This window comes from Bubalus kerabau, chromosome 19 (assembly GCF_029407905.1).
Source record: "Bubalus kerabau isolate K-KA32 ecotype Philippines breed swamp buffalo chromosome 19, PCC_UOA_SB_1v2, whole genome shotgun sequence".
Classification (NCBI taxonomy): domain Eukaryota; kingdom Metazoa; phylum Chordata; class Mammalia; order Artiodactyla; family Bovidae; genus Bubalus; species Bubalus kerabau.
Window position 1 is genome coordinate 5,401,063 of NC_073642.1, and position 24,874 is coordinate 5,425,936.

General features: G+C 40.1%; 1 protein-coding gene across 17 annotated transcripts in view; it reads left to right on the plus strand.

Moving 5' to 3' along the window:
- The window catches only part of GABRG3 (gamma-aminobutyric acid type A receptor subunit gamma3), a 650,486-nt gene that overhangs the window by 130,702 nt on the left and 494,910 nt on the right, over positions 1–24,874 (plus strand). For 2 of the 17 annotated variants that reach the window (XR_008705663.1, XR_008705669.1), the window contains one exon: positions 1,023–1,318. The exons of 11 other annotated variants lie outside the window; for them this stretch is intronic. The gene's annotated coding sequence lies outside the window, so the exon portion shown is untranslated. Of the gene's footprint in view, positions 1–1,022; positions 1,319–2,422; positions 2,796–13,405; positions 13,605–13,776; positions 14,009–24,874 lie in introns of those variants that run through there. 4 more of the 17 variants (XR_008705666.1, XR_008705661.1, XR_008705659.1 and 1 more) reach the window with 4 other exon arrangements.

The window sequence follows — 24,874 nt, forward strand, 5'->3', positions numbered from 1 at the left end:
GTCACTGGGGAACTTTGGAATCTCAGAGGGGAACGTAACCAGAAAAAAAAGAAAAGAAAAAACAAAAACAGAATATGCGCCTAACAGTAATTAGCAGCAGAGAAATGGCTCTGACACTCACTCCCAGCAGCAGTGAGTTGGGGCTGGGAAAGGAGGTGCAGGCTGTATCGTATGTAGGTTCTTAGGGTAAGAACCAGGCTTGAATGCCCCGAGGACAATCTGAAGGGGCTAATGTGACCTAGCAAATAGCAATCCGAACCATGGAATCACCAGAGAGACCAAAAAAAAAAAAAGAGAGAGAGAGAATAAAAGGACCTTTCCTGTCAGAAGGCTCTAACATTGCCTGGTGACCCTGGCATGGCTCACAGCACAAAGGAGTGTGCCTTAGCAAATACAAAAGGAGAGCAAGCCAGCTGCCATTTAGGGTCTTCCCTCCCCAGAGGCAGAGAGGCAGATGTTCAACACCTAAAGGCAGAAGGCCAGAGGCCACTGCAATCTCACCCTAGACACCGCATCACCCACTGAACTGTGAGCAGGCTGCAGGTTGCCGATCACATCATCCTGGGATCCTGGATGGTTCACATCAGCCACGAGTGTCACAGCCTGAGATCAGTTCCCCAGAGGAGACACACCTGGGACTGTGCCCCTGCAGCGCACTGGGGAAATCAAGCACCTGGGACCAGGGAAGTACATAAGACTCATGGTCCACCTGGGACAGTACACTAGTCAAACACCCCGTTGCCTGAGTAACTTGGACATAGGAAGTGCAAAACCACACAGCCAATCTGGGTCTGGGCCCTTACGGAGTACCCAGGAGCCTAAGAAGCTTAGACCAAGGAAGTGCACGAAATGCAAGGCCCACTTGAGACGGTGCCCTTGCAGGGCACCCTGGAGCCTGAGCAGTGTGGACCAGGGAGTACACACTGCCTTAGGCTGTGGCAAACCCAGTGTGGTCCCTTTACTGCAAGCACTCCCCACACATGCCAGTGGTATTTCTTAGCAGTGTCTCTCCCTTTCCACAGCACAACTGAACAAGTGAGCATGAATAAGCGCCCACCTTCACGCTCTCATCTCAGGTTAGAAATTAGACCCTGAAGAGACTTGCAAACAGAGGGATCCAAAATAAACAAAGAAGGGGAACCACCCCCAGAAGTGAAATGTGCAACAGATTGAAAAGCTGCAGTTAATGCTGAGACTGCATTGAAGGGGCAATATAGACCTTGAGAAGAAGTAGAAGCCAGAATAAGGGATGATCTGACACTGAACTGACCCACACTGCCCACAACATCTCCAGAGAAATTCCTATATATATTCTTACTATTACTACTTTTTAATTAAATAAAATTCATTCTTTATTACTCCTTTAACTTTTATTTTTATAGCCTACTATTACTTTTCTTAAAAAAAACTCTATTTTTCTAAAACAAATTCCCTATATATATATTTAATTTTTGTAATTGATTTTGTTTTGTGCTTTTTAGATTGTATTTTTGAGAAAACTATTCTAGGTTTCTAATCTTTGCTTTTTGATATTTGTTATCAATTTTTTACCTTTAAAATCTAATTTTCAGTATCCATTTTCACTTAGGGATATGACTACTGGCTTGATTGCTCTTGATTCCCTGTTAGCTCAGTTGGTAAATAATCCACCTACCATGCAGGAGACCCCAGTTCAATTCCTGGGTCAGGAAGATCCGCTGAAGAAGGGATAGGCTATCCATTACAGTATTCTTGGGCTTCCCTTGTGGCTCAGCTATTAAAGAATCTGCTTGCAATGCAGGAGACCTGGGTTCAGTCCCTGGATTGAAAAGACCCTCTGGAGAAGTGAGAGGCAACACACACCAGAATTCTGGCCTAGAGAATTCCATGGACTGTATAGTCCATGAGGTAACAAAGAGTCGGACACGACTGAGTGACTTGCACTTTCACTTGATTGCTCTCTCCCCTTTTGACTCTCCCTTTTCTCCCCCTGGTCACCTCTATCTCATTCCTCCCTTTTCTCTTCTCTATATAACTCTGTGAATTTCTCTGGGTGTTCCTGGCCGTGGAGAGTTATTTCACCATTAACCTAGGGGTTTTATCTTCTGTGCTATATGGATGGAGAAGTCTTGAGGCTAGTGTAAGAGGGGGACTGAAATCAAGGGGCGAGAGGCTCAACTCCAGTACTTTATAACATCAGAGAACTCCTGAGCTCAGGTAACATTAATAGACAAGTTCCCACCCAACAGTCCATACCTACACAGAAGCCAAGGTCCACCAAAGAACCAACAAGTTCTGGTGCAAGACACACCACACTAAACAGCAAACACTTCTCCAGCAAAACAGAAACACAACCCTGAACATTAAAATGTGGTCTGCCTAAAGCCCTACCAAATCCACAGACACCCCAAAACTCACTACTGTATACTTAATTCCACTCCAGAGAGAAGAGATCCAGCTCCACCCACCAGAACACAGACAAAAGTTCACCCAACCAAGCCACTGGTCCATTCCCACCCACAGGGAGAAGACTCCACAATTATGAGGAACCACAACCTTCCATCCTGAAGAAATGGCACCCAAAACACAGCAACTCAACAAAATGAAAAGGCACAGAAATATCCAGCAGGTTAAGGAACATGATTAAAAAAAAAAAAAACAGCAAGCCAAACAAAGAGGAGTAAACAGGGAGTCTACCTGAAAAAGTATTGAGAATAATAATAGTAAAGATGATTCAATACCTTGATAACAAAATGGAGATACAGATAAATAGACTAGAGACATGGATTGAGAAGACAGAATGTTTAACAAGGACCTAGAAGAAATTAAAAAAAAGTAATCAATAAAGAATAATGTATTAACTGAGATTAAAAACACTCTGAAAGGAACAAATAGTAGAATAACTGAGGCAGAAGAAAGGATAAGTGAAGTGGAAGATAGAATGGTTGAAATAAGTGAAGCAGAGAGGAAAAAGGCAGAAGAAATGAGGATAACCTCAGAGACCTCTGGGACAATGTTAAATGCCCCAGCATTCAAATCTTCTGTCCCAGAAGAATACAGAAAAGATAGTGCATGAGAAAATATTTGAGGAGATAATAGTAGAAAACTTCCCTCAAATGGAGAAGGAAATAGCCATCCAAGTCCAAGAAGCCCAAAGGGTCCCAAACAGGATAAACCCAAGGTGAAACACACAAGAGACACATTAATAAATTGATTAAAAGACCCTTACTCCTTGGAAGAAAAGTTATGACCAACCTAGATAGCATATTCAAAAGCAGAGACATTACTTTGCCAACTAAGGTCCGTCTAGTCAAGACTATGGTTTTAACAGTGGTCATGTGTGGATGTGAGAGTTGGACTGTGAAGAAGGCTGAGTGCCGAAGAATTGATGCCTTTGAACTGTGGTGTTGGAGAAGACTCTTGAGAGTCCCTTGGACTGCAAGGAGATCCAACCAGTCCATTCTGAAGAAGATCAGCCCTGGGATTTCTTTGGAAGGAATGATGCTAAAGCTGAAAGTCCAGTACTTTGGCCACCTCATGCAAAGAGTTGACTCATTGGAAAAGACTGTGATGCTGGGAGGGATTGGGGGCAGGAGGAGAAAGGGATGACAGAGGATGAGATGGCTGGATGGTATCACTGACTCGATGGACGTGAGTCTGAGTGAACTCTGGGAGTTAGTGATGGATAGGGAGGCCTGGCATGCTGCGATTCATGGGGTCGCAAAGAGTCGGACACGACTGAGTAACTGAACTGAACTGAACAAAAATTAAACACACAGAAAATATTAAAAGTAGCAAGGGAAAAGCAACAAATAGCACACAAGGGGATCCTCATAAGGATTACAGCTGATCTTTTAATAGAAACTCTTCAGGCCAGAAAGAAATGGCAGGACGGACTTAAAGTGATGAAAGAGAAAAATCTCCAACCAAGATTACTCTACCCAGTAAGGATCTCATTCCAATATGAAAGAGAAATCAAAAACTTTACAGACAAGCAAAAGCTAAGAGGATTCAGCTCTCCAACAAATGCTAAAGGATCTTCTCTAGACAAGAAAAACAGAAAAGGCTTATAAAAACAAACCCCAAACAACAAGTAAATGGTAACAGATCCATACTTATCAGTAATTACATTAAGTGTAAATGAGTTAAATGCTCCAACCAAAAGACAAAGACTTGCCAAATGGATAGTAAAACAAAACCTATATATATGCTGTCTACAAGAGACCCACCTCAAACCTAGAGACACATACAGACTGAAAGTGAGGGGCTGAAAAATCATTTCATGCAAATGGAGACCAAAAGAATGTGGAAGTAGCAATACTCATATCAGATAAAATAGATTTTGAAATAAAGACTGTGATAAGAGACAAAGAAGGACACTACATAATGATCAAGGGATCAATCCAAGAAGAAGATACAACAATTGTTAGTATATATGCACCCAACGTAGAAGCAACTCACTGTATAAGCTAAATGCTAACAATTATGAAAGGGAAAATTAACTAACACAATAATAGCGGGTATTTTAATACCCTACTCATGCCAGTGAATAGATTAACCAAACAGAAAATTAACAAGGAAACACAAGTTTTAAATGATACAAAGTATGAAATAGATATCTATAGGGCATTTCACCCAAAAGCATTTAACCTTTTCTTCAAATGCACATGGAACATTCTCCAGGATAGATCACATCATGGGCCACTAATCTAGCCTTGGTAAATTCAAAAAAGTTGAAATCATTTCAAGCATCTTTTCTGATCAGAATGTGGCAAGATTAGATATCAACTACAGGAAGAAAACAAACAAACAAACATATGGAGGCTAACCAGCATGCTTGTCATGAAAGAAATGTAAAAAAAAGGTATAGAAGCATATGATGATGGAAACATGACAACCCCAAACCCATGGGATTCAGTAAAAGCAGTGTAAGAGGGAAATACAAGCCTACCTCAAGAAACTAGAGAAACTAAACAACCTAACTTTACACCTAAAGCAAACAGGAAAAGAAGAAAAGAAAAAACCCAAAGTTAGTAGAATGAAAAAAGTCATAAAAATCAGAGCAGAAATAAATGAAAAAGAGACAAAGGAGACTAGCAAAAATCAACAACACTAAAAGCTGGTTCTTTGAGAAGATAAACAATATAGAAAAACTGTTAAAAATGAAAATGGAGAAATCACAGTAGACAACAGAGAAACACAAAGATTCTAAGAGATTACTATGAGCAACTATGTGCCAATAAAATGCACAACTTTGAAGAAATGGACAAATTCTTAGAAAAGTATAACCTTCCAAAACTGAACCAGGAAAAATAGAAAATATGAATAGACCAATCACAAGCACAGAAATTAGAACTGTAATAAAAATTTTTCCAAGAAACAAAAGCCTGGGAGCAGATGAATTCACCCGTGAATTGTACCAAAAATTTAGAGGAGAGCTAACACAAACTCTTCCAGAAAATTGCAGAGAAAGGCAAACTCCCAAAATGATTCTATGAGGCCACCATCACCCTGATACCAAACTAGACAAAGATGCCAGAAAAATAAATAAATAAATAAATAAAACTACAGGCCAATATCACTGATGAACATCGATGCAAAATTCCTCAATAAAATTCTAGCAAACAGAATAAAAAAACATATTTATAATATTATACATCCTGACCAAATGGGCTTTATTCCAGGGATGCAAGGATTCTTCAGTATTTGAAAATCAGTGTGATACACCATATTAACAAACTGAAATATAAAAACTATATGATTATCTCAATAGATGCAGAGAAACCCTTTGACAGAATTCAACACACTTGTATGATACAAACTCTCTAGAAATCAGGCATAAAAGGAACATACCTCAGCATAATAAAAGCATATGTGACAAACCCACAGCAGACATTATCCTCAATGCCAAAAAATTGAAAGCATTTCCTCTAAAGTCCAGAACATGACAAGGCTGCCCACTCTCACCACTACTATTCAACATAGTTTTGGAAGTCCTAGCAATAAGTCCACAGCAATAAAAGAAGAAAAAGAAATAAAAGGAATCCAGATTGGAAAAGAAAAAGTAAAACTCTCACTATTTGTGGAAGACATGATCTTCTTCATAGAAAACCCTAAAGATACCACCAGAAAATTACTAGCACTAATCAATGAATATAGTAAACTTGCAGGATATAAAATCAATACACAGAAATTCTTTGCATGCCTATACACTAGCAATGAAAACACAGAAGGAGAAATTAAGGAAAGAATCTCATTCACCATTGCAAAGAAAAGAATAAGTAGCAATAAATCTACCTAAAGAAAAAAAAAACTATATATAGAAAACTATAAAACACTAATGAAAGAAATCAAAGACGACACAAATAGATGGAAAAACATACCATGTTCATGGATAGAAAGAATCAATATAGTGAAAATGAGTATACTACCCAAAGCAATCTATAGATTCAAGGCAATCCCTATCAACCTATCAGCAGTATTTTTCACAGAACTAGATCAAATAATTTCACAGTTTGTATGGAAACACACACACACACACACACACACACACAAAGAAAAAAAACCTCAAATAGATAAAACAATCTTGAGAAACAAAAATGGAACGGGAGGAATCAACCTTCCTGACTTCAGACTGTACTGTAAAGCTACAGTCATCAGGACAGTATGGTAATGACACAGAGACAGAAATATAGCTCAGTGGAACAAAATAGAAAGCCCAGAGATAAATCTGTGCACTTACAGACCCCTTATCTTTGAAAAAGAAGGAAAAAATATACAATGGAGAGAAGACAATCTCTTTAACAAGTGGTACTGGGAAACTGGTCAACCATGTGTAACAGAATGAAACTTTCTAACACCATACACAAAAATAAACTCAAAATGGATTAATGATCTAAATGTAAGATGAGAAAGTATAAAACTCTTAGAGGAAAACATAGGCAGAACACTCTTTGACATAAATCACAGCAGGATCCTCTATGACCCACCTCCCAGAGTGTTGGAAATAAAAACAAAAATAAACAAATGGGACCAAATTAAACTTAAAAGCTTTTGCACAACGAAGGAAACTATAAGCTAGGTGAAAAGGCAGCCTTCAAAATGGGAGAAAATAGCAAACAAAACAAATGACAAAGAATTAATCTCCAACATATACAAGGAGCTCATGCAGCTTAACACCAGAAAAATAACCCCATCAAAAAGTGGGCAAAAGACCTAAACAGACATTGTTCCAAAGAAGACATGCAGATGGCTAATAAACATCTGAAAAGATGCTCAACATCACTCATTATTATAGAAATGCAAATCTAAACCACAATGAGGTATCATCTCATGTCAGTCAGAATGGTCGTCATCAAAAAGTCTATAAACAATAAATGCTGCAAGGGGTCTGTAAAAAGGGAACACTCTTACACTGTTTTGGGGAATGCAAACTGGTATCACCACTATGGAAAACAGTGTGGAGATTCCTTTAAAAAACTGGAAATAGAACTGCTATATGACCCAGCAATCCCACTGCTGGGCACACACACTGAGGATACCAGAATTTAAGGAGACACATGTACCACAGTGTTCACTGCAGCACGTTTGCAATAGCTAGGACATGGAAGCAACCAAGATGTCCATTGGCAGATGAATATACTGCCTATATATATATATATATACATACATATATGCATACATACATATACACACATATATATACATACACACACACACACACACACACACACAATGGAAGTTGTAGTATATATATACAATAGAATGTTGCTGCTGCTGCTGCTGCTAAGTCGCTTCAGTCGTGTCCAACTCTGTGCGACCCCATAGACGGCAGCCCACCAGGTTCCCCCATCCCTGGGATTCTCCAGGCAAGAACACTGGAGCGGGTTGCCATTTCCTTCTCCAATGCATGAAAGTGAAAAAATAAAGTGAAGTCGCTCAGTCGTGTCCAACTCCTAGCAACCCCATGGACTGCAGCCCACCAGGCCCCTCCGTCCATGGGATTTTCCAGGCAAGAGTACTGGAGTGGGTTGCCATTGCCTTCTCCGACAATGGAATGTTACTCAGCTATAAAAAGTAACACATTTGAGTCAGTTCTACTGAGGTGGATAAAACTGGAGCCTATTACACAGGTTGAAGTAAGTCAGAAATAGAAACACAAATGCTGTATATTAAAGCATATATAGGGAATTTAGAAAGATGGCAATGATGATCCTATATTCCAAGCAGCAAAAGAAACACAGATATGAAGAACAGACCTTTGGACTTTGTAGGAGAAAGTGAAGGTGGGATGATTTGAGAGAAGCATTGAAACTTGTATATTACTGTATGTAAAATAGATGACCAGTGCAAGTTCAATGCATGAAGCATGACACTCAAAGCCCTCTCTCTGAGTCAACCCAGAGAGATGGGGTGAGGAGGCAGTGGAGTTCAGGAAGGGGCCAAATGTGTGCCTATGGCTTATTCATGTCAATGTACGGCAAAAACCATCACAATAGTGTAAAGTTATGCAGCCATGAAATTAAAAGACACTTACTCCTTGGAAGGAAAGTTATGACCAACCTAGATAGCATATTCAAAAGTAGAGACATTACTTTGCCAACAAAGGTTCGTCTAGTCAAGGCTATGGTTTTTCCTGTGGTCATGTATGGATGTGAGAGTTGGACTGTGAAGAAGGCTGAGCACCGAAAAATTGATGCTTTTGAACTGTGGTGTTGGAGAAGACTCTTGAGAGTCCCTTGGACTGCAAGGAGATCAGCCCTGGGATTTCTTTGGAAGGAATGATGCTAAAGCTGAAACTCCAGTACTTTGGCCACCTCATGTGAAGAGTTGACTCATTGGAAAAGACTCTCATGCTGGGAGGGATTGGGGGCAAGAGGAGAAGGGAACGACAGAGGATGCGATGTCTGGATGGCATCACTGACTCGATGGACATGAGTCTGAGTGAACTCTGGGAGTTGGTGATGGACAGGGAGGCCTGGCGTGCTGCAGTTCATGGGGTTTCAAAGAGTCGGACACGACTGTGCGACTGATCTGATCTGATTATCCTCTGATTAAAATAAATTAATTAATTAAAAAAAGAAAACCCTAAATATACCATCAGAAAATTGCCAAAGGTACTCTGTGAATTTAACAAAGTGGTAGAGGACACAAAATCAATACAGAAATTACTTATATTCCTATACACTAACAGTGAAATATCAGAAAGAGAGATGAAGGAATCAATCCCATTTACCACTGCAACAAAAAGAATAAAATACCTAGGAATAAACCTACCTAAGGAGACAAAAGAGCTGTATACAGAAAAGTATAAGACAGTGTTGAAAGAAATCAAAGACAACATAAACAGATGGAGAGATAGCCCTTGTTCCTGGGTTGGAAAGAATCAATATTGTGAAAATGACTATACTACTAAATGTAATCTACACATTCAATGCAATCCTTATCAAATTACCATAGCGTTTTTCACAGAACTAGAGTAAAAAAATCTCACAATTCATAGGGAAACACAGAAGACCCCGGATAGCCAAAGCAATCTTGAGAAGGAAGAATGGAGCTGGTGGAATAAAACTTCCAGGCTTCAGACTATAGTACAATGCTTAGTCATCAAAACAGTATGGTACTAGCACAAAAACAGAAATATAGACCAATGGAACAAGATAGAAAGCGCAGAGATAACCTTAGACACCTATGGATAACTTATTTTTGACAAAGGAGCAGGAATATACAATGGGGAAAGGTAAAGCCTCTTCAATAAGTGATGTTGGGAAAACTGGACAACTATGGTGAAAAGAATGAAATTAGAACATTTCCTAACACCATACACAAAAGTAAACTCAAAATGGATTAAAGACAAGAAACTATAAAACTCCTAGAGGAAAACGTAGGCAGAACACTCTATGTCATAAATCACAGCAAGATCCTCTGTGACCCATCTCCTACAGTAATGTAAACAAAAACAAAAATAAACAAGTAAGACCTAATTAAACTTAGGTTTCCAGGTAAAAATACCAGAGTGGGTTGCTTTTCCCTTTTCCAGGGGATCTTCTCAACTCAGGGATCAAACCCTACTTTCCCACATTGCAGGGAGATTCTTTACTGTCTGAGCTACCAGGAAATACCCTAATCAAACTTAAAAGCTTTTGCACAGCAAGGGAATCTATAACAAGGTGAAAAGATAGCCCTCAGAATGGGAAAACATAATAGCAACTGAAACAAATGACAAAAGATTAATTTCAAAAATATACAAGCAGCTCATAGAAGTCAATTGGAGAAGAAATGGCAACCCACTCTTGCCTGGAGAATTCCGTGGACAGAGGAGCCTGGTGGGCTGTTGTCCATGGGGTCACACAGAGTTGGACACAACTGAAGCAACTTAGCATGCATGCATGCATTGGAGAAGGAAATGGCAACCCACTCCAGTATTCTTGCCTAGAGAATCCCAGGGACAGAGGAGCCCAGTGGGCTGCCATCTATGGGGTTGCACAGAATCGGACATGACTGAAGTGACTTAGCAGCAGCATAGAAGTCAATACCAGAAAAACACACAACCCAATCAAAAAATGGAAAAAGACCTAAACAGACATTTCTCCAAGGAAAACATACAGATGTCTAAAAACACAGGAAAAGATGCTCAACATCACTCATTATTAGAGAAATGCAAATCAAAACTACAAAGAGATTTGTAACTCAAAACTACAAATCAAAACTACATTCTGACCACACCACACCAGTGTGTGGTCAGAATGGCCATCATCAAAAAAAATCTGCAACCAATAAATGCTGGAGAGTGTGGAGAAAGTGGAACCCTCTTACACTGTGGCTGGGAATGCATATTAACACAGCCACTATGGAGAACAGTATTGAGATTCCTTTACAAACTAGTAATAAAACCACCATATGACCCAGAAATCCCACTACTAGGCATATACCCTGAGGAAAACAAAATTGAAAAAGACACATGTAACCGACTGTTTATTGCAGCTGTATTTACAATAGCTAAGACATGGAAGTGACCTAGATGTTCATCAACAGATGAATGGGTAAAGAAGCTATGGTTCATATATACAATGGAATATTACTCAGCCATACAAAGGAACACATTTGAGTCTGTTGTAATATGGTGGATGAACCTAGAGTCTTTATACAGAGTGAAGTAAGTCAAAAAGAAAAAAGCAATTATCATATACTAATGCATATATATATGTGTGTGTGTGTATATATATATATATGTATAATCTAGAAAGATAGTACTGATGAGCCTATTTGCAGAGCAGCAGTGGAAACACAGGCATAGAGAACAGAACTATCGCTATGGGGGCAGGGGGAGGAAGGAGAAGGAGAGATGTATGAGAGAGTAACATGGAAACTTACATTACCATCTGTAAAATAGATAGCCAATGGGAATTTACTGTTTTACTCAGGGAACTCAAACCGTGACTCAGTAACAACACAGAGGGGTGGGATGGGGAGAGAGGTGGTAGGGGTGTTCAGGTGGGAGGAGACAGGGGTGAACCTATGGCTGATTCATGTTGATGTTTGGTAGAAGCCAGTGCAATACTGTAAAACAATTATCCTTCCATTAATAATTAAAAAAAAATAACAATGGATTAACATCTCCAAAGGAGAGGAAGAGAGAGAGAAGGATATAGTAAAAATTTATATTTCCAAGGGAAGTATCCTTTAAAATGTGTATTGAAAAAAATGGTTAATGAGAGAGAGAATCCATCACCAGCAGAAGAGTGCTGGGCTACTTGATACATTGTGGCAGATTCATGTTTTTTTGTTTTTTTTTTTTAATTTTATTTTATTTTTAAACTTTACATAATTGTAGATTCATGTTGATATATGACAAAAGCAATACAATATTGTAAAGTTAAAAAATAAAATAAAATATTTTTAAAAAAATGTTTCTTCAGGCTGAAGGACAATTACACCAAATGGAAACTTGGGTCTATTGAAGGATTGAAGATCTCAGATACGTGGAAATATATAAGCAAATGTAAAAGACTTTCTCATTTCTTAATTTCTTCAAAAGACAATTAACCATTTAAAGCAAAACATAATACAATATATGGGCAAGTTTACATGTGGAAAGAACATTAGACAGTAGTATCACAAAGGAGGGGAGAGAGGAGTTGAACGTAGACAGCTGTAAGTATCATATGATAGGTAAATAATATAATATTATAGTAGACATTGATAAATTAAAATATGCATATTATAAAGTATAGAGCCACCATTAAACATAACACAAAGTATCACTTAGTAAAGTAACTATAATAGAATACTAAAACACATTTTAGTTTATCAAAAAGAATACAGAAAAGAAAAATACAAAGAACAAAGAATATTGTGACAAATAAAAAAAATGCAAGATAGAAAGCAAACAAAAACATATCAATATAATCGCCTTATATATAAATGTACTAAATACTGCATTAGTAGCCCAATATGTCATTTTTTCAGTCACTTTATCAGTGTTCTTAATAATTTTGAAATCATGACAGTGGAATCATGTGAAGAATGCAGCAAATAAGATGTGTGCAAGAAATAAGATTTCATTTTTTATTTCATTGGCATTTTGTTGCTAGTTTTTCCAAATGAGTGTTTAAAAGCGGAAGGTTGATGTGCCAGTTATCAGTGTATCATTATTCATTCCCCAAATAGATTTTGAATCTCTCAACTCAAGCAATTTTAAATTGAGGATATATAATTACTACTTTCAAGGCTGTCCCTTTTAGATTGTGCTTTTAGCTCTCGCTCTGTAGATGACTCAGACTGTTCATTAGGCAGCAGCAAAAATGCTGGAGCTGATCTGGTGCTAGGTGAGCAGGAAGCGGGCGGACAGAGGGCCAGTATCTCGGAGTGCCGATCATGGGTTATGTTGCTTGCATCTGGCTGGATGAGTTTGATGTTACAGCCAAATCATCAAACATTTCTCCTAAAAATACAGAACACAATCTGTTAGAATCCATGCTCAAAAATTAAGAAGTAAATTAGAGCTTTGAGAATCTGCAACAAATCTTAAATCATGAAACCCCTTCACTTAACTGTGTCTTTTAATCTTAAATAAAATTATTATTCTTTCCCTTGGGCTTCCAACATAAAAGCTAGAAAGAAAGGAACATTGGTGCACAGAGATGTTCTCCTCAAATCATTACCCATAGTGGGAGTGCCCAAAGGTTCTTGCCATGTGTAGCCAAATTGTATGTGTGTGTGTGTGTTTAGTATATGAAGAGAGAGAGAGGTATTATACTGACAGTTAGGAAAATCATAATAAATAGGAATAAAATTATTCTCTCCCTAGCCACCTAGAAAAGAAGTTTTGTCTGTTTCTGTCTAGTGTTTGGGCACGTTCTGTGGCATGTTACAGAGGTTTTAGGTCAACCAAAACTCATGCTTGCATTGAACATTGTTGTTCTAGGTGCAGTGAAGAGATGCAAATAAGGGTGATCTTAGCTTCCAAGGTGCCCAAAGGAGAACAGCATGGCCAGGTGTGGGAGGAATTGTTGGCTCTGAATAATGAAGCTTCCCTGGAATCCATGGAGTTGTGCCTGGGAAGTCATGGGAGACTCTTTAGTCCTCAGCATGGTGGCTCCCTAGACTGTAGAGTTTCCCTGGGTATCATTAGGGCTGGGTTCTCCACTGAGCCTCACCCTCACTCTGCTTTTCTCCTTTGAATTCTGTAGCTTGGCATCATGGGTTTCTAAGACTTAGATTATTTATTTCCAAGTTACTATCCTGCACTTCGGCATGTTGAACTCTTCTCTGACACTCTTCTTACCACTTACGCAGGGTTGCCTCTGTCCTTCTCCATCCCTGAAGTTCAGAAGGAAAGTCAGACCTGAGTATTGACCTCTTGCAGGATTGCCTCATCTAGTGAATGCATGCAGCACATGTGCACCTGCAGCCTCAGACTTCCATGAGCCAGAAATATTTCTTGAATCTTTTTTGCGAAGTTAAGTATGACTGCAAGCCCCATCACCCAGTTTAAATTAATCCAAATCATTACTGGGCTGGGACCTTCCTCCCCCTCGAGGGATCCTTGGATTCCCATGGTATTCTGATCTCAGAGAAGGGTCTCCATTGCCCATACAGCCTTAACAGTCCAAGTCTCTCCACCTGGAAAAACTGTGGCCTCAGGATTAGCTAGTGAGTCTGAGAGCTAAGCAAAGCATCCAGATGCTGTGCATGTACCATGCAGATAATGGTTCCGTCAGGATGCTAACAACAATTTGTAGTCCATTGTCATTAAAGTGACCTGAATCTCACTCATCCATCTGTGAATGCACCTAGGAATTGCTCTTTCTGCTTTCAAGCCACACTCTGGGACTAGCAGAGCAACACCCCATTGAACAGTTGGCCTCATCTCTTGTGACAGAAGCATGTAATGCTTCATTCTGAAAGCCTATAATCATTTGCTGGCTCTGAAGTTGAAATGTCAGGGCTTTCTACTTGTTGCATTGTAACTACCTACTTCATTTGAAAATGTTCTGGATGTGGGCCTCTTTATTGATGTAGGGAAATGGAGTTTGCAGTTAAGGTCCCATTAGCAGTTCAGCAGGGAGCTGGCTGCTCTGGCAGTGCTGGGAAGATAACCCACACACATGCCCGTTAGTCTGTCCCTTCAGTTGGCAGTTCCAAGCCATCTGGACACAGGTTGGTGTGGCTTTATGAGCAAGAAAGAGGGAGAATGGGGAGGGGCTGGGCTAAGAGGGATGGGGAGAGGTGGGGAGGAACCTAGATGGAAGATTCTGAATAGAATTTCCTGCTTCAGATACTTTATCTTTTAATAGTAGTTAATTATAAATATGTATAATTTAGGTGCCTTTTCCCTCACAATATTTGTAGGGACATTTTTTTGTGATATGTTTAAACACATACCAAACTATAGAGAATAGTTTACCCTGTATGCTCATCATCTGAATCAATAATTATCAAGATTTCCCCAAATTTTTGTTATGTTTGATGGTGAAATATTTAAATTCAAACTCAGACCTCTCATCATTTCCCGCTACATACTTGAGAATTCTTTGCTAAAAGATAATGGACTTTTAAAACTGAACAACAATACTATTATACTACCAACAAAATCCCCAGTGTTTCCCTGGCATCCTATAATGCGCAAACCATACCCAGTCATATTTATGTGGCTGCCTTGTTAAAGCAGCTTCAGGCTATCCACACCTACATTTGGTCTGTCCACGTGTCTGATGGTGTCCTTTCTTCTCCAGCAGAACATCCATGTGCGTACTTTTCTATTCATTGATGTGTTGAAGAGACTGGCTGCTTTCTTTCTTCTGGAGCTATTTATTCTCTACCCACAGTTCCTGCATTTCATATGTTGTATCACATTAGGCACAGTTTCTTCCACTTTAATAGAATCCTTCAGTACAAAACCACTGTCCCTCATCAATTAAGAGCTATTTGGTTGCCCAGGTACATTACACAAGGGAGAGGGAGGATCAATGCTGAAATCCGCCCCTTTAATTGCCAGCTGGCAGAGTGAACGGTGCTGTGGGCATCCCAGTGCTGACCAGTGGCTGTTATCTCTCCTCTTCTCCCCCTTCCACCCCCTCCCCTCCCATTTCTTTCCTTTCCCTCCCCTCCCTCATTCACATGCTTTATTAAATGTTGTTATAAGCCCATACATCCTTATATATTCAATATATTTTTATTTTAAATATAGTTGGTTTACTATATTTTCAGGTATACAGTATTTCAGGAATACAGTAAAGTGTTTCAGGTATACAGTAAAGTGATTCAGTTATATATACATATATTTTTCAGATTCTTTTACATTATAGGTTATTGTAAGATATCAAGAATAGTTCCCTATACTACACAGTAGGTTCTTGTTGCTTGCCTATTTTATGTAGAGTAGTGTTTGTGGTTAATCCCAAACTCCAGATTTATCCCTTTCATATACCCTTTGGTAATCATGCTTGTTTTCTATGTCTGTGAGTCTATTTCTTTTTGTTAAAAGGTTCATTGGTATCATTAATTTTTAGGTTCTACATATGAGTAATATCCTATATTTGTCTTTCTCTGTCTGACTTCATTTAGTATGATAATCTCTAGGTCCATCTATGGTTGCTGCAAATAGCATTATTTCATTCTTTTTTATGTCTGAGTAGTATTCCATTGTATATGTGTACCACATAGTATTTATCCTTTTATCTTTTGATGGACATTTAGGTTGCTTCCATGTCCTGAAATTGTAAATAGTGCTGCTGTGAACACTGGGGTGCATATATCTTTTATAGTAGTTACGTTTCTGATTCTCACATTTTCCTGTCTTTGGTGAATGGAAACCTCTTCAGACTGGCTTCTGTGACTTTTGACATGACCCTCCTCAGGTGTCACATGATGTCCCAGAATCTCTTTGTATGCTTCTTTGCCAAGTTATGGAATTAATTTCTATGGTGCTCTGCCCCCACTCAATGGAGAATGTATTTCGAAAATGCTATCTGGCTTCCCTCATAACTCATTCGGTAAAGAATCTGCCTGCAATGCAGGAGACCCAGGTTCTATTCCTGGGTGAGGAAGATCCCCTAGAGAAGGGAATGGCAACTCACTCCAGTATTCTTGCCTGGAGAGTCCCATGGACAGAGGAGCCTGGCAGGCTACAGATCGCAAGAGTTGGACACAACTTAGTGACTAAACCACCACCACCACCATTAGGGATGGACATTGCTATCGGTTTGTCACAGTTCCTAGAAATGTCCATCATTCAGAACTAGGAAGTACATAGTATTTAAAGAAACCATCAGGACCAAGGACCATGTTCACTGGCCTTCCAGTGGGCCTTCCTCTGGGGATGGAGGGCTTTTGTCTCTCTGTCTCTCTGCAATCTAGTTTGCTGTAACCCCCAACCCAGGAGTACCTTCTATCTATCCTGCCCAGGGCTCCTGCTCTGCGTGGGTCAGTGTCTGCTCCTGCAGCTTCCTCAGTGTTTGTGACCAGCATGAGCTCCCTGGTTGCCCTGTGACCGTCAGTCCCTCTGCTGCACAAACCTGATGCCTAGGGCCTACATGGGCTTCTCAGTTTTGCATAGTCTGCAGACCCATTGCTCTGGTTGCTTCTACCTGGGGCCAGATCCTCTTTTGGGGGGATCAGCCAAGAGGCTTCAAGCACCCTCTTCCTTACATCATCTGCCACCCCAGCGCCCTGATGCTAACCCTACCTACCAGTGTAACCACCCACCAGTGTAACCACCTACCAGTATTTTGGGTTTCAGGGTTATTCCCTGACCCATGTTTGTTTTAAAGATATGGATTTTTCATATGTTATCCTCCTCTTCAATGATGTGTCTGACTTGCATTGGGGAATTTGAGAAAATTTAGAAACTATGCAGCCATCCCCATTCCACTGCCCAATAATGTTTTAAATTAAAAATCAATTTATGATTAGATAAGACCTAGACAAATACCTCTTCCGGAGACATTATAGGCATGTTCCCAGTGAAGAAGATAAATGCTAGAAAGCATGACAGATGGCCCTTGGTGGGTCAGACTTCCCTCAGGATTATTGTAAAGAGAGGAAGCCTTTATTCTCTTTTCCTCACAATGCATCCTGACCTTTGTGCCAAGAATAATTCAGTTGGTACTTCAACCATTTCACCTCTAACTGCTGGTTACACGGAAAGGAGTCATTGTCCCTTCCCCTGAGCACACCTGCAGGGTCCCCTCAGTAGAGTGACCTGGGGGAAGCCTTGCAGCATAAAAGGCTTAAGAGACTCAGCTCTTAGCAACCTATATTAGAAGGGCATGGAGCAAAAGCTGGTATTGGGAAATTTCTTCTGGCTTACATAAAAAGGTATGCCAAAAAAGTAACAAGTGAAAAATACTTTCTGTAGCTCCAATTTGACTGTTAAGTAAAATTAAACATTTTCCTTTTTTAAATTTAAGAGATCAACACAGCCTTCAGCATGCTGATGTGCATACATTTCTTAAAGAGCTAACAGTAAGCATTTGCCAAGTGTATATGGCTGCCCAGCCCTTTTATTCCTATAATCTGACAGTTAAATTCTATCTCTTTCTAAACCTGTGCTCCCAGGGAACACAGGTATTGAACACATTACAGGGGCTAAAATGCTTACTAGCACCAAAAATTGGAGAAGTAAATGGCAACCTACTCCAGTGTTATTGCCTGGAGAATCCCAGGGACAGGGGAGCCTGATGGGCTGCCGTCTATGGGGTCGCACAGAGTCGGACACGACTGAAGTGACTTAGCAGCAGCAGCACCAAAAACTACTGTGGGCTTAGAAAAGGTAATGATGCTCATTCTTTAATCACTTGTTTATGAACCAATGTTTATAGAATAGCTTGGTGTTATTCTTGGTTATGCTAGTTATGCCAAAGGACCTACACTTACCTTCCTGCTGTCAAGGAGGAAAGAGGGTTAATAAATCATTCTAACAAGATGTGTCTAGTTCTGCAGTTGTGGAGTTTGAGGAGCTGTTAAGTAGAGGGCAAGTAATCTCTGTACTAAGACTAGTTCAGTTGTTACTTTAAGCAGTACTCTTGCCTGGAAAATCCCATGGGAGGAGCTTGGTAGGCTGCAGTCCATGGGGTCACTAAGAGTCAGAAACAACTGAGGGACTTCACTTTCACTTTTCACTTTCATGCATTGGAGAAGGAAATGGCAAACTACTCCAGTGTTCTTGCCTGGAGAATCCCAGGGACCGGGGCGCCTGGTGGGCTGCCATCTCTGGGGTTGCACAGAGTCGGACACGACTGAAGTGACTTAGCAGCAGCAGCAGTGTTAAAAAATAAACTGAAACGTTAAAATGTTTAAGAGTTTATTTGAGCTACATCAATTAGAGTTGAGTAGTACCAAGCTAAAAATGGTTAGGAGCACTCTACTAACAGGAGCTGGGCGTATGGGTTTTATAGAGCAGAATGTGTGCATATGTGCTCATTTGCTTCAGTTGTATCTGACTCTTTGAGACCCCATGGACTATAGCCCTCCAGGCTCGTCTGTTCATGGGGTTTTCCTGGCAAAAAATAGTGGAGTGAGTTGCCATGCTCTCCTGCAAGAGATCTTTTGGATGTGGGGATCAAACCTGCATCTCCTGCATTGTGGGTGGATTGTTTTTTTACCACTGAATCACTGAGGAAGCCCTTTTTTGAACAGCGTGAGTGCCAAGTCACTTCAGTCGTGCCCAACTCTTTGCAACCCTATGGACTGTAGCCCACCAAGCTCCTCTGCCCATGGGATTCTCCAGGTAAGAATACTGAAGTGGGTTACCATGCCCTCCTTCAGGGGATCTTTCCAACCCAGGGATTGAACCCACGTCTCTTATGTCTCCTGCACTGCAGATGGATTCTTTACCACTGAGCCACTGGGAAAGCCCTTTTTTGATCAGATGGGAAAGCAAAGCAAGATATTTATTTGATTGATTACAAATTAAGCAGTTTTCTTACTCGGGAAAGCCTAGGTGGCTATTTATGATGGGTTGTTCTTAAATTTCATTTTCTGGGATACCATTGCATTTACAGGAACTGACTTTGGTTTAGGTTTTAGTTTGCTTATGCAGGCAGTTACCAGGGTTTTAGAGCAACTTTGGACTAATGGCCTCTTTAACTAGTTATTTTAACACTAGAGGTTAACTCTGCTCTTAAAAGTCAGGCATGCTTCCCAGAAGAGGGTTCAAATCCAGGAACTTGCATGGTGGAGTGCTGAAAGAGTTGGAAATTTCCAGACTGGTTGTGTCAAGTTCCCATTGTGTCCTTTTCTACTGGAAGTAGAGCTTGGAAAATGCCAGAGACGCGATGCTGAACTCAATGCCTGATTATAAAGAGGTAGTGAAGAGCATCGGTGACAGTGCCCAAGTCATGACTCTCTGATTAATGGGGAAAGAGTAAGTGGTTTGGCTTGTGTGTGTCACACCTACCTAGATGTCTCATGTCTGTAGTTAATAGCAGGGGAATGCCCTGAACTACTCCAATGTGCATTTCAATTTCTTAAAAACTTTGCAGGGGTGCTCAGGGTACTATTTTAAACAAACCAGCTTTTCATAGATGCTTCAAGTATTGATGAATATTACTGATTCATTCAATACTTGCTTGTGGTTAAAAAAAAAAATCCAAAACCCACACAAGCCTGAAAGTCATAAATTGTGAAAATTCCTTTTAAGGAATTCAGATCAATGTCAGAATCAGAAATATGACTTATTTTTAAATGAAAATAATAGCATCATTGAAGTACCATGATTTACATTTTAAAACATGTCCAGTTTAGCAATCTAGTGATACAGTATTGTCAGCCTTCCTTCCAAGGATTTGTTGCAAAGCAAAGCCCCATGCACTCTCCTGTGTCCCATACAATGCAGTACACAGTGTCACTTTGCATTCATTTTATCTCCAAGATAATAGTGCATTAGCTACATCCAAAATAAGATCCTTTGTGCATTTTCTACTTTTGTTGATAAGGTGGTAATTGCTTGTTTTCAGTCTATAAATTCTTTGTATAACAATTTCCTTTGATTTAGGTGGATAAAATTCTGATAGCTTTATGCTTAGTCTAACTCTATGATATTTATCATGTTTCCCTGTGCTATAGTATGAAAACTTTAAGCAGGAACTACCTAAGTGGGCAGTTTCCAGTTTCAGAATGTTTAGAATTCATACATTCCTAGAATACAAAGGAAAAGAACATCCTAGGATTCTATTGCCTGTCAGGGAACCTTGAGTTTTTAGAACTTTAGTTTGATTCCTGATTTCTTGTCATCTGTTATTTATTTTCTCATGATATTAATTTCAAAACCTACAGTAAATGGAGGCCAGAAGAATAACTGAGTGTTTGGAAAGGGAAACAGTTATCTGAGGTGAGAAAGGGGAGAATCACCTCTTCAGCCTTGTATGCCTTCAGACTGCACCTCTTTCTTCCCTGTTGCCAAACTGTATTGGTTGACAGTAAGTTCATTTCCTCTTAGATGTGACTGAAGTCAGCTCCGAGGACCCTGAGCAGTTCTGTCTCATGGTGTATCTTGCATGCTACTCATCTGCTTGGATTGCAGACTTCCTGATGAACAGCCAAGGGTCTTCAGCTTTCCCAGGAAATGCTGGGATCAGGCACTTGTTTTCCTCATTGCAGTGCTCACAGAGGTATTGGTTAGCACTTGGGGCAGGGGAGAGAAATCTGGCAGAGAAACAGAGAAATGCTGTTTCAGAAGTACCTTATTAGCACTGTCTAAGTATGTAAAGGCTTGAAAACCATTGGTTGAGAATATTGAATAGATTCCCTGCTGGCTTAGATAGTAAATAATCTGCCTGCAACTCAGGATACCCAGGTTCAATCCCTAAATCAGGAAGATCCCCTGGAGAAGGGAACGGCAATGCACTCCAGTGTTCTTGCCTGGAGAACTCCATGAATAGAGGAGCCTAATGAGTCCTTGAGGTCACAAAGAGTTGGATACAACTGAGCTACTAACACACACCACACACATATCTTTCAACAGCAATTCTGAATAGATGGGCAAATGGCTTGAGTGAAAGGAAAAAAAAAATGACCCTCAACAAGACAGCAACTGTAAAATTCTTCCAGATCACTTATTTTCAGTCAATTTTGGTGGTGTGTTTCCATCCACAAATGGCTCAGTGCCTCCCTGATAGTTCAGTAGACACTCCTTGTCTGCATAGCCTGCATTTACCTTCCATGGTTCACCATCACCCCACTGCCCTGAGCCAGGTTCCACTCCTCTTTTACTCTCTGCTTCCTGCAGGGTGCAACCATCAGTCACTTACACAGTTAACAGTACTCTGACCTGGATCCCTTTTCTAAAATCTATACTGTGTGTGTGTGTGTGTGTGTGTGTGTGTGTGTGTGTGTGTAGCCAGGGTCAGTTCCAGGGATAACTGAAATACACCATGATCACCAGCACTGTTTTCTTTTATTGTTCTTTTATTTCCTCCTTGGTCCTTTCTGGGCCCAAATCAACTGGTTAGTGCTATTACCATTCACATTTTGTCACTGTTAGCATATGCCCTCATCATGGCCACTGGAAATTGTCTATCTTATACCTACTTAGGACTCAAGATTTGGACTAACCAACCTAATACGCAAAATTGTTTTGGCTTAGTATTTTAGGGTTTGTTTTAGTCTGTTCTAACAGAATATGTCAGAGAAGGCAATGGCACCCCACTCCAGTACTCTTGCCTGGAAAATCCCATGGACAGAGAAGCCTGGTAGGCTGCAGTCCCTGGGGTCACTGTGAGTTGGACACGACTGAGCCGCTTCACTTTCACTTTTCACTTTCATCACTGGAGAAGGAAAAGGCAACCCACTCCAGTGTTCTTGCCTGGAGAATCCCAGGGACGGGGGAGCCTGGTGGGCTGCCGTCTATGGGGTCGCACAGAGTCAGACATGACTAAAGTGACTTAGCAGCAACAGAATATGTAGACTGGTTGACTTAAAAACAGAAATTTATTTCTCAGTTTTAGATGCCACAAGTCTGAAACTGATCTGGTGTCTGGTAAGAATCTGCTTCCTGGCTTGCAGGTGGGACCTCCTCTGTGTACATAGTGAACACTAATCATATAAAGACACTAATCTTCTCAAGGTTTTCTATGACTTCATTTAGCCTTAATTACTTCTATAAAGGCCTAATCTCCAAATGTAATCACATTGGGAGCTAGGGCCTCAACATACAAGTTTGGAGGGACCTAATTCAGCCCATAGCAGTGTTGGAAATTCCTCTCTCACATCGGCTGCTATTATAGACTGTACTGTCTCTACTTACAAGAGCCCCAGTTTCAACCTTCATGACATGGAGCATTTCAGTAAGGATCTAAGGAACTGAAGGGCTAAAATTAAATAAATATCTCACCACCATCAAATCTACCTATCTCTCAACATTTCATGGTGGAGAATTTCGAGCAGGCGCCTGGCAGGAGGATGTTTTATTAAGAGCAGCCTCTATTCAGGGTCTCGGGGGAAGGGCCACTAAGAGCTGCCCATACCACGTGGGCATTTAGAGGGTGTTATCATTAGGGAATCTCAAGTCAGCATACCTGTCCTACTGATAGCTTATGGTGAATGGTGTCAGATTCCTGATCTCCAAAGAAGAAAATTTAGCTTCAGGACCAGAGACTAGGCTTGATCGCTCAGAGCTTTTGTGCAGAAGAGTTTTATCACAGTGTAAAAGGGACAGAGAAAGTGTCTGACACAGACATCAGAAGTGGGCAGAAAGTGAGAGTGCCCTACTTGCTAGTTATCAAGGCCTTATATACTTTTTCAGTTGGTTGCTAAAAATAGAAAGGTCTTACCAGACCCACTCCCATAACCTGCATCTTAAGATAAAAGGATTAGAACTAACAACAGAAAAGTCTTACCAGAAAAGGATTATCAGAAGGTTCTTGTTAAGAATGAGAAATATGTCCTTGAGCAAGATACATTGTTGTTATATAATCATTAGTACAGAGTTTAAGGAAACACATACCCTTGAGCAAGATGAGTTGTTTTGTTGTGCAATCATTAGCTCTGGGATTAAAGAAATGTAAGTCTTGAATTATTTAAATTTAAGTCTTAAAGAAAGTTAGTCTTAATGCATGTTGATGCATAGCAAAACCAATACAATATTGTAAAGTAAAAAAAATAATAATAAAAAAATAAAGATTGTTGTCATAAGAACTCAGAGTTTAAGAAAAAAATGTCTTATGTGACTAAGATGAAGGAGTGTAGAAAAAAAGGTTTAGCCCTTTCTCCTCCTCAAGAGCCTGGGACTCCTTATCAACCTACCTAAGAACACTCTCTCACTACCCCCAGAGTTCTTCATTTTAGATTTTATCCATCAGGAAGGGAAAAACAAAAGACAGGCCTCTTTACCACTTGCGCCCTTGGTTACTACTACAAGTCTTATCTAGACTCCCATCTTAGCCCAGATTTGTGTGACAAGCATATTGTAATGCAAATACCTGGGGATGCAAAAAATGAGGCAAACTGTGTTACAAATGTGTGACCACTCAGAGCATCCACTGAAAGGATCAGGCTGAGGTTAGGGTCAGAAACAGAGTCCATGATTTCTGTCTGACTGAATTTCTAGTTCTGTCTCTTCTATGCTGATGACTATCATGTGTATACCATCTGACCACACATGTGCATCCCCACCACATCTTTGTGGATGCAATTTTCCCTTTTTCTGTTACATGATACACCAATAGTAAGTGATTATTCATTCACTTTCACATGCATATTGAGCATCATACTTCTGTAAACACTCCCTGAAGTGTTAAGTGAAAGTTAAAGTAGCTGCTGAGTCATGTCTGACTCTTGTGATCCCATGGACTGTAGCTCACTAGGCTCTTCTGTCCTTAAGATTCTCCAGGCAAGAATACTGGAGTGGGTTGCCGTTCCCTTCTCCAGGGGATCTTCCTGACCCAGGGATCGAACACTGCATCTCCTGCATTGTAGGCAAATCCTGTATCATCTGAGCCACCAGGGAAGCCCTAGGTAAGCAGCAGTAAACCAAAGACTGCAGCACTCAAAAGTGGCACTCTCTGGTCATATTCAGATTCTAAGGTCCCAGTTAAGATATTACTTGACTTTTTTTCTACCAGACTGTACTAGATACTTAGTTAGCAATTTTGTCTATCTAGTTCTGCTCATGAGAAAACATAGTGAATTCCCCAATCAAACAAATGCCATTGTAGCATAGCATTTTTCCTGTGACATGAAGTTGAATGTAACTGAAAATATATATGGAATGCCTATTGAAAGTTAGTAGGAAGTAGAAAGCAACAAAATTGAATGCAAAATAAACATTAGAAATATTTATTAGAATATTAGAATAACATGGAGAACCCAGTAGAAGTGCAGAGTCTGAGGCACCTTGAACGTCAGCTCTGGGGATGGTCCCCCACTACATGTATTTTCTAGAGATTATCTTGCT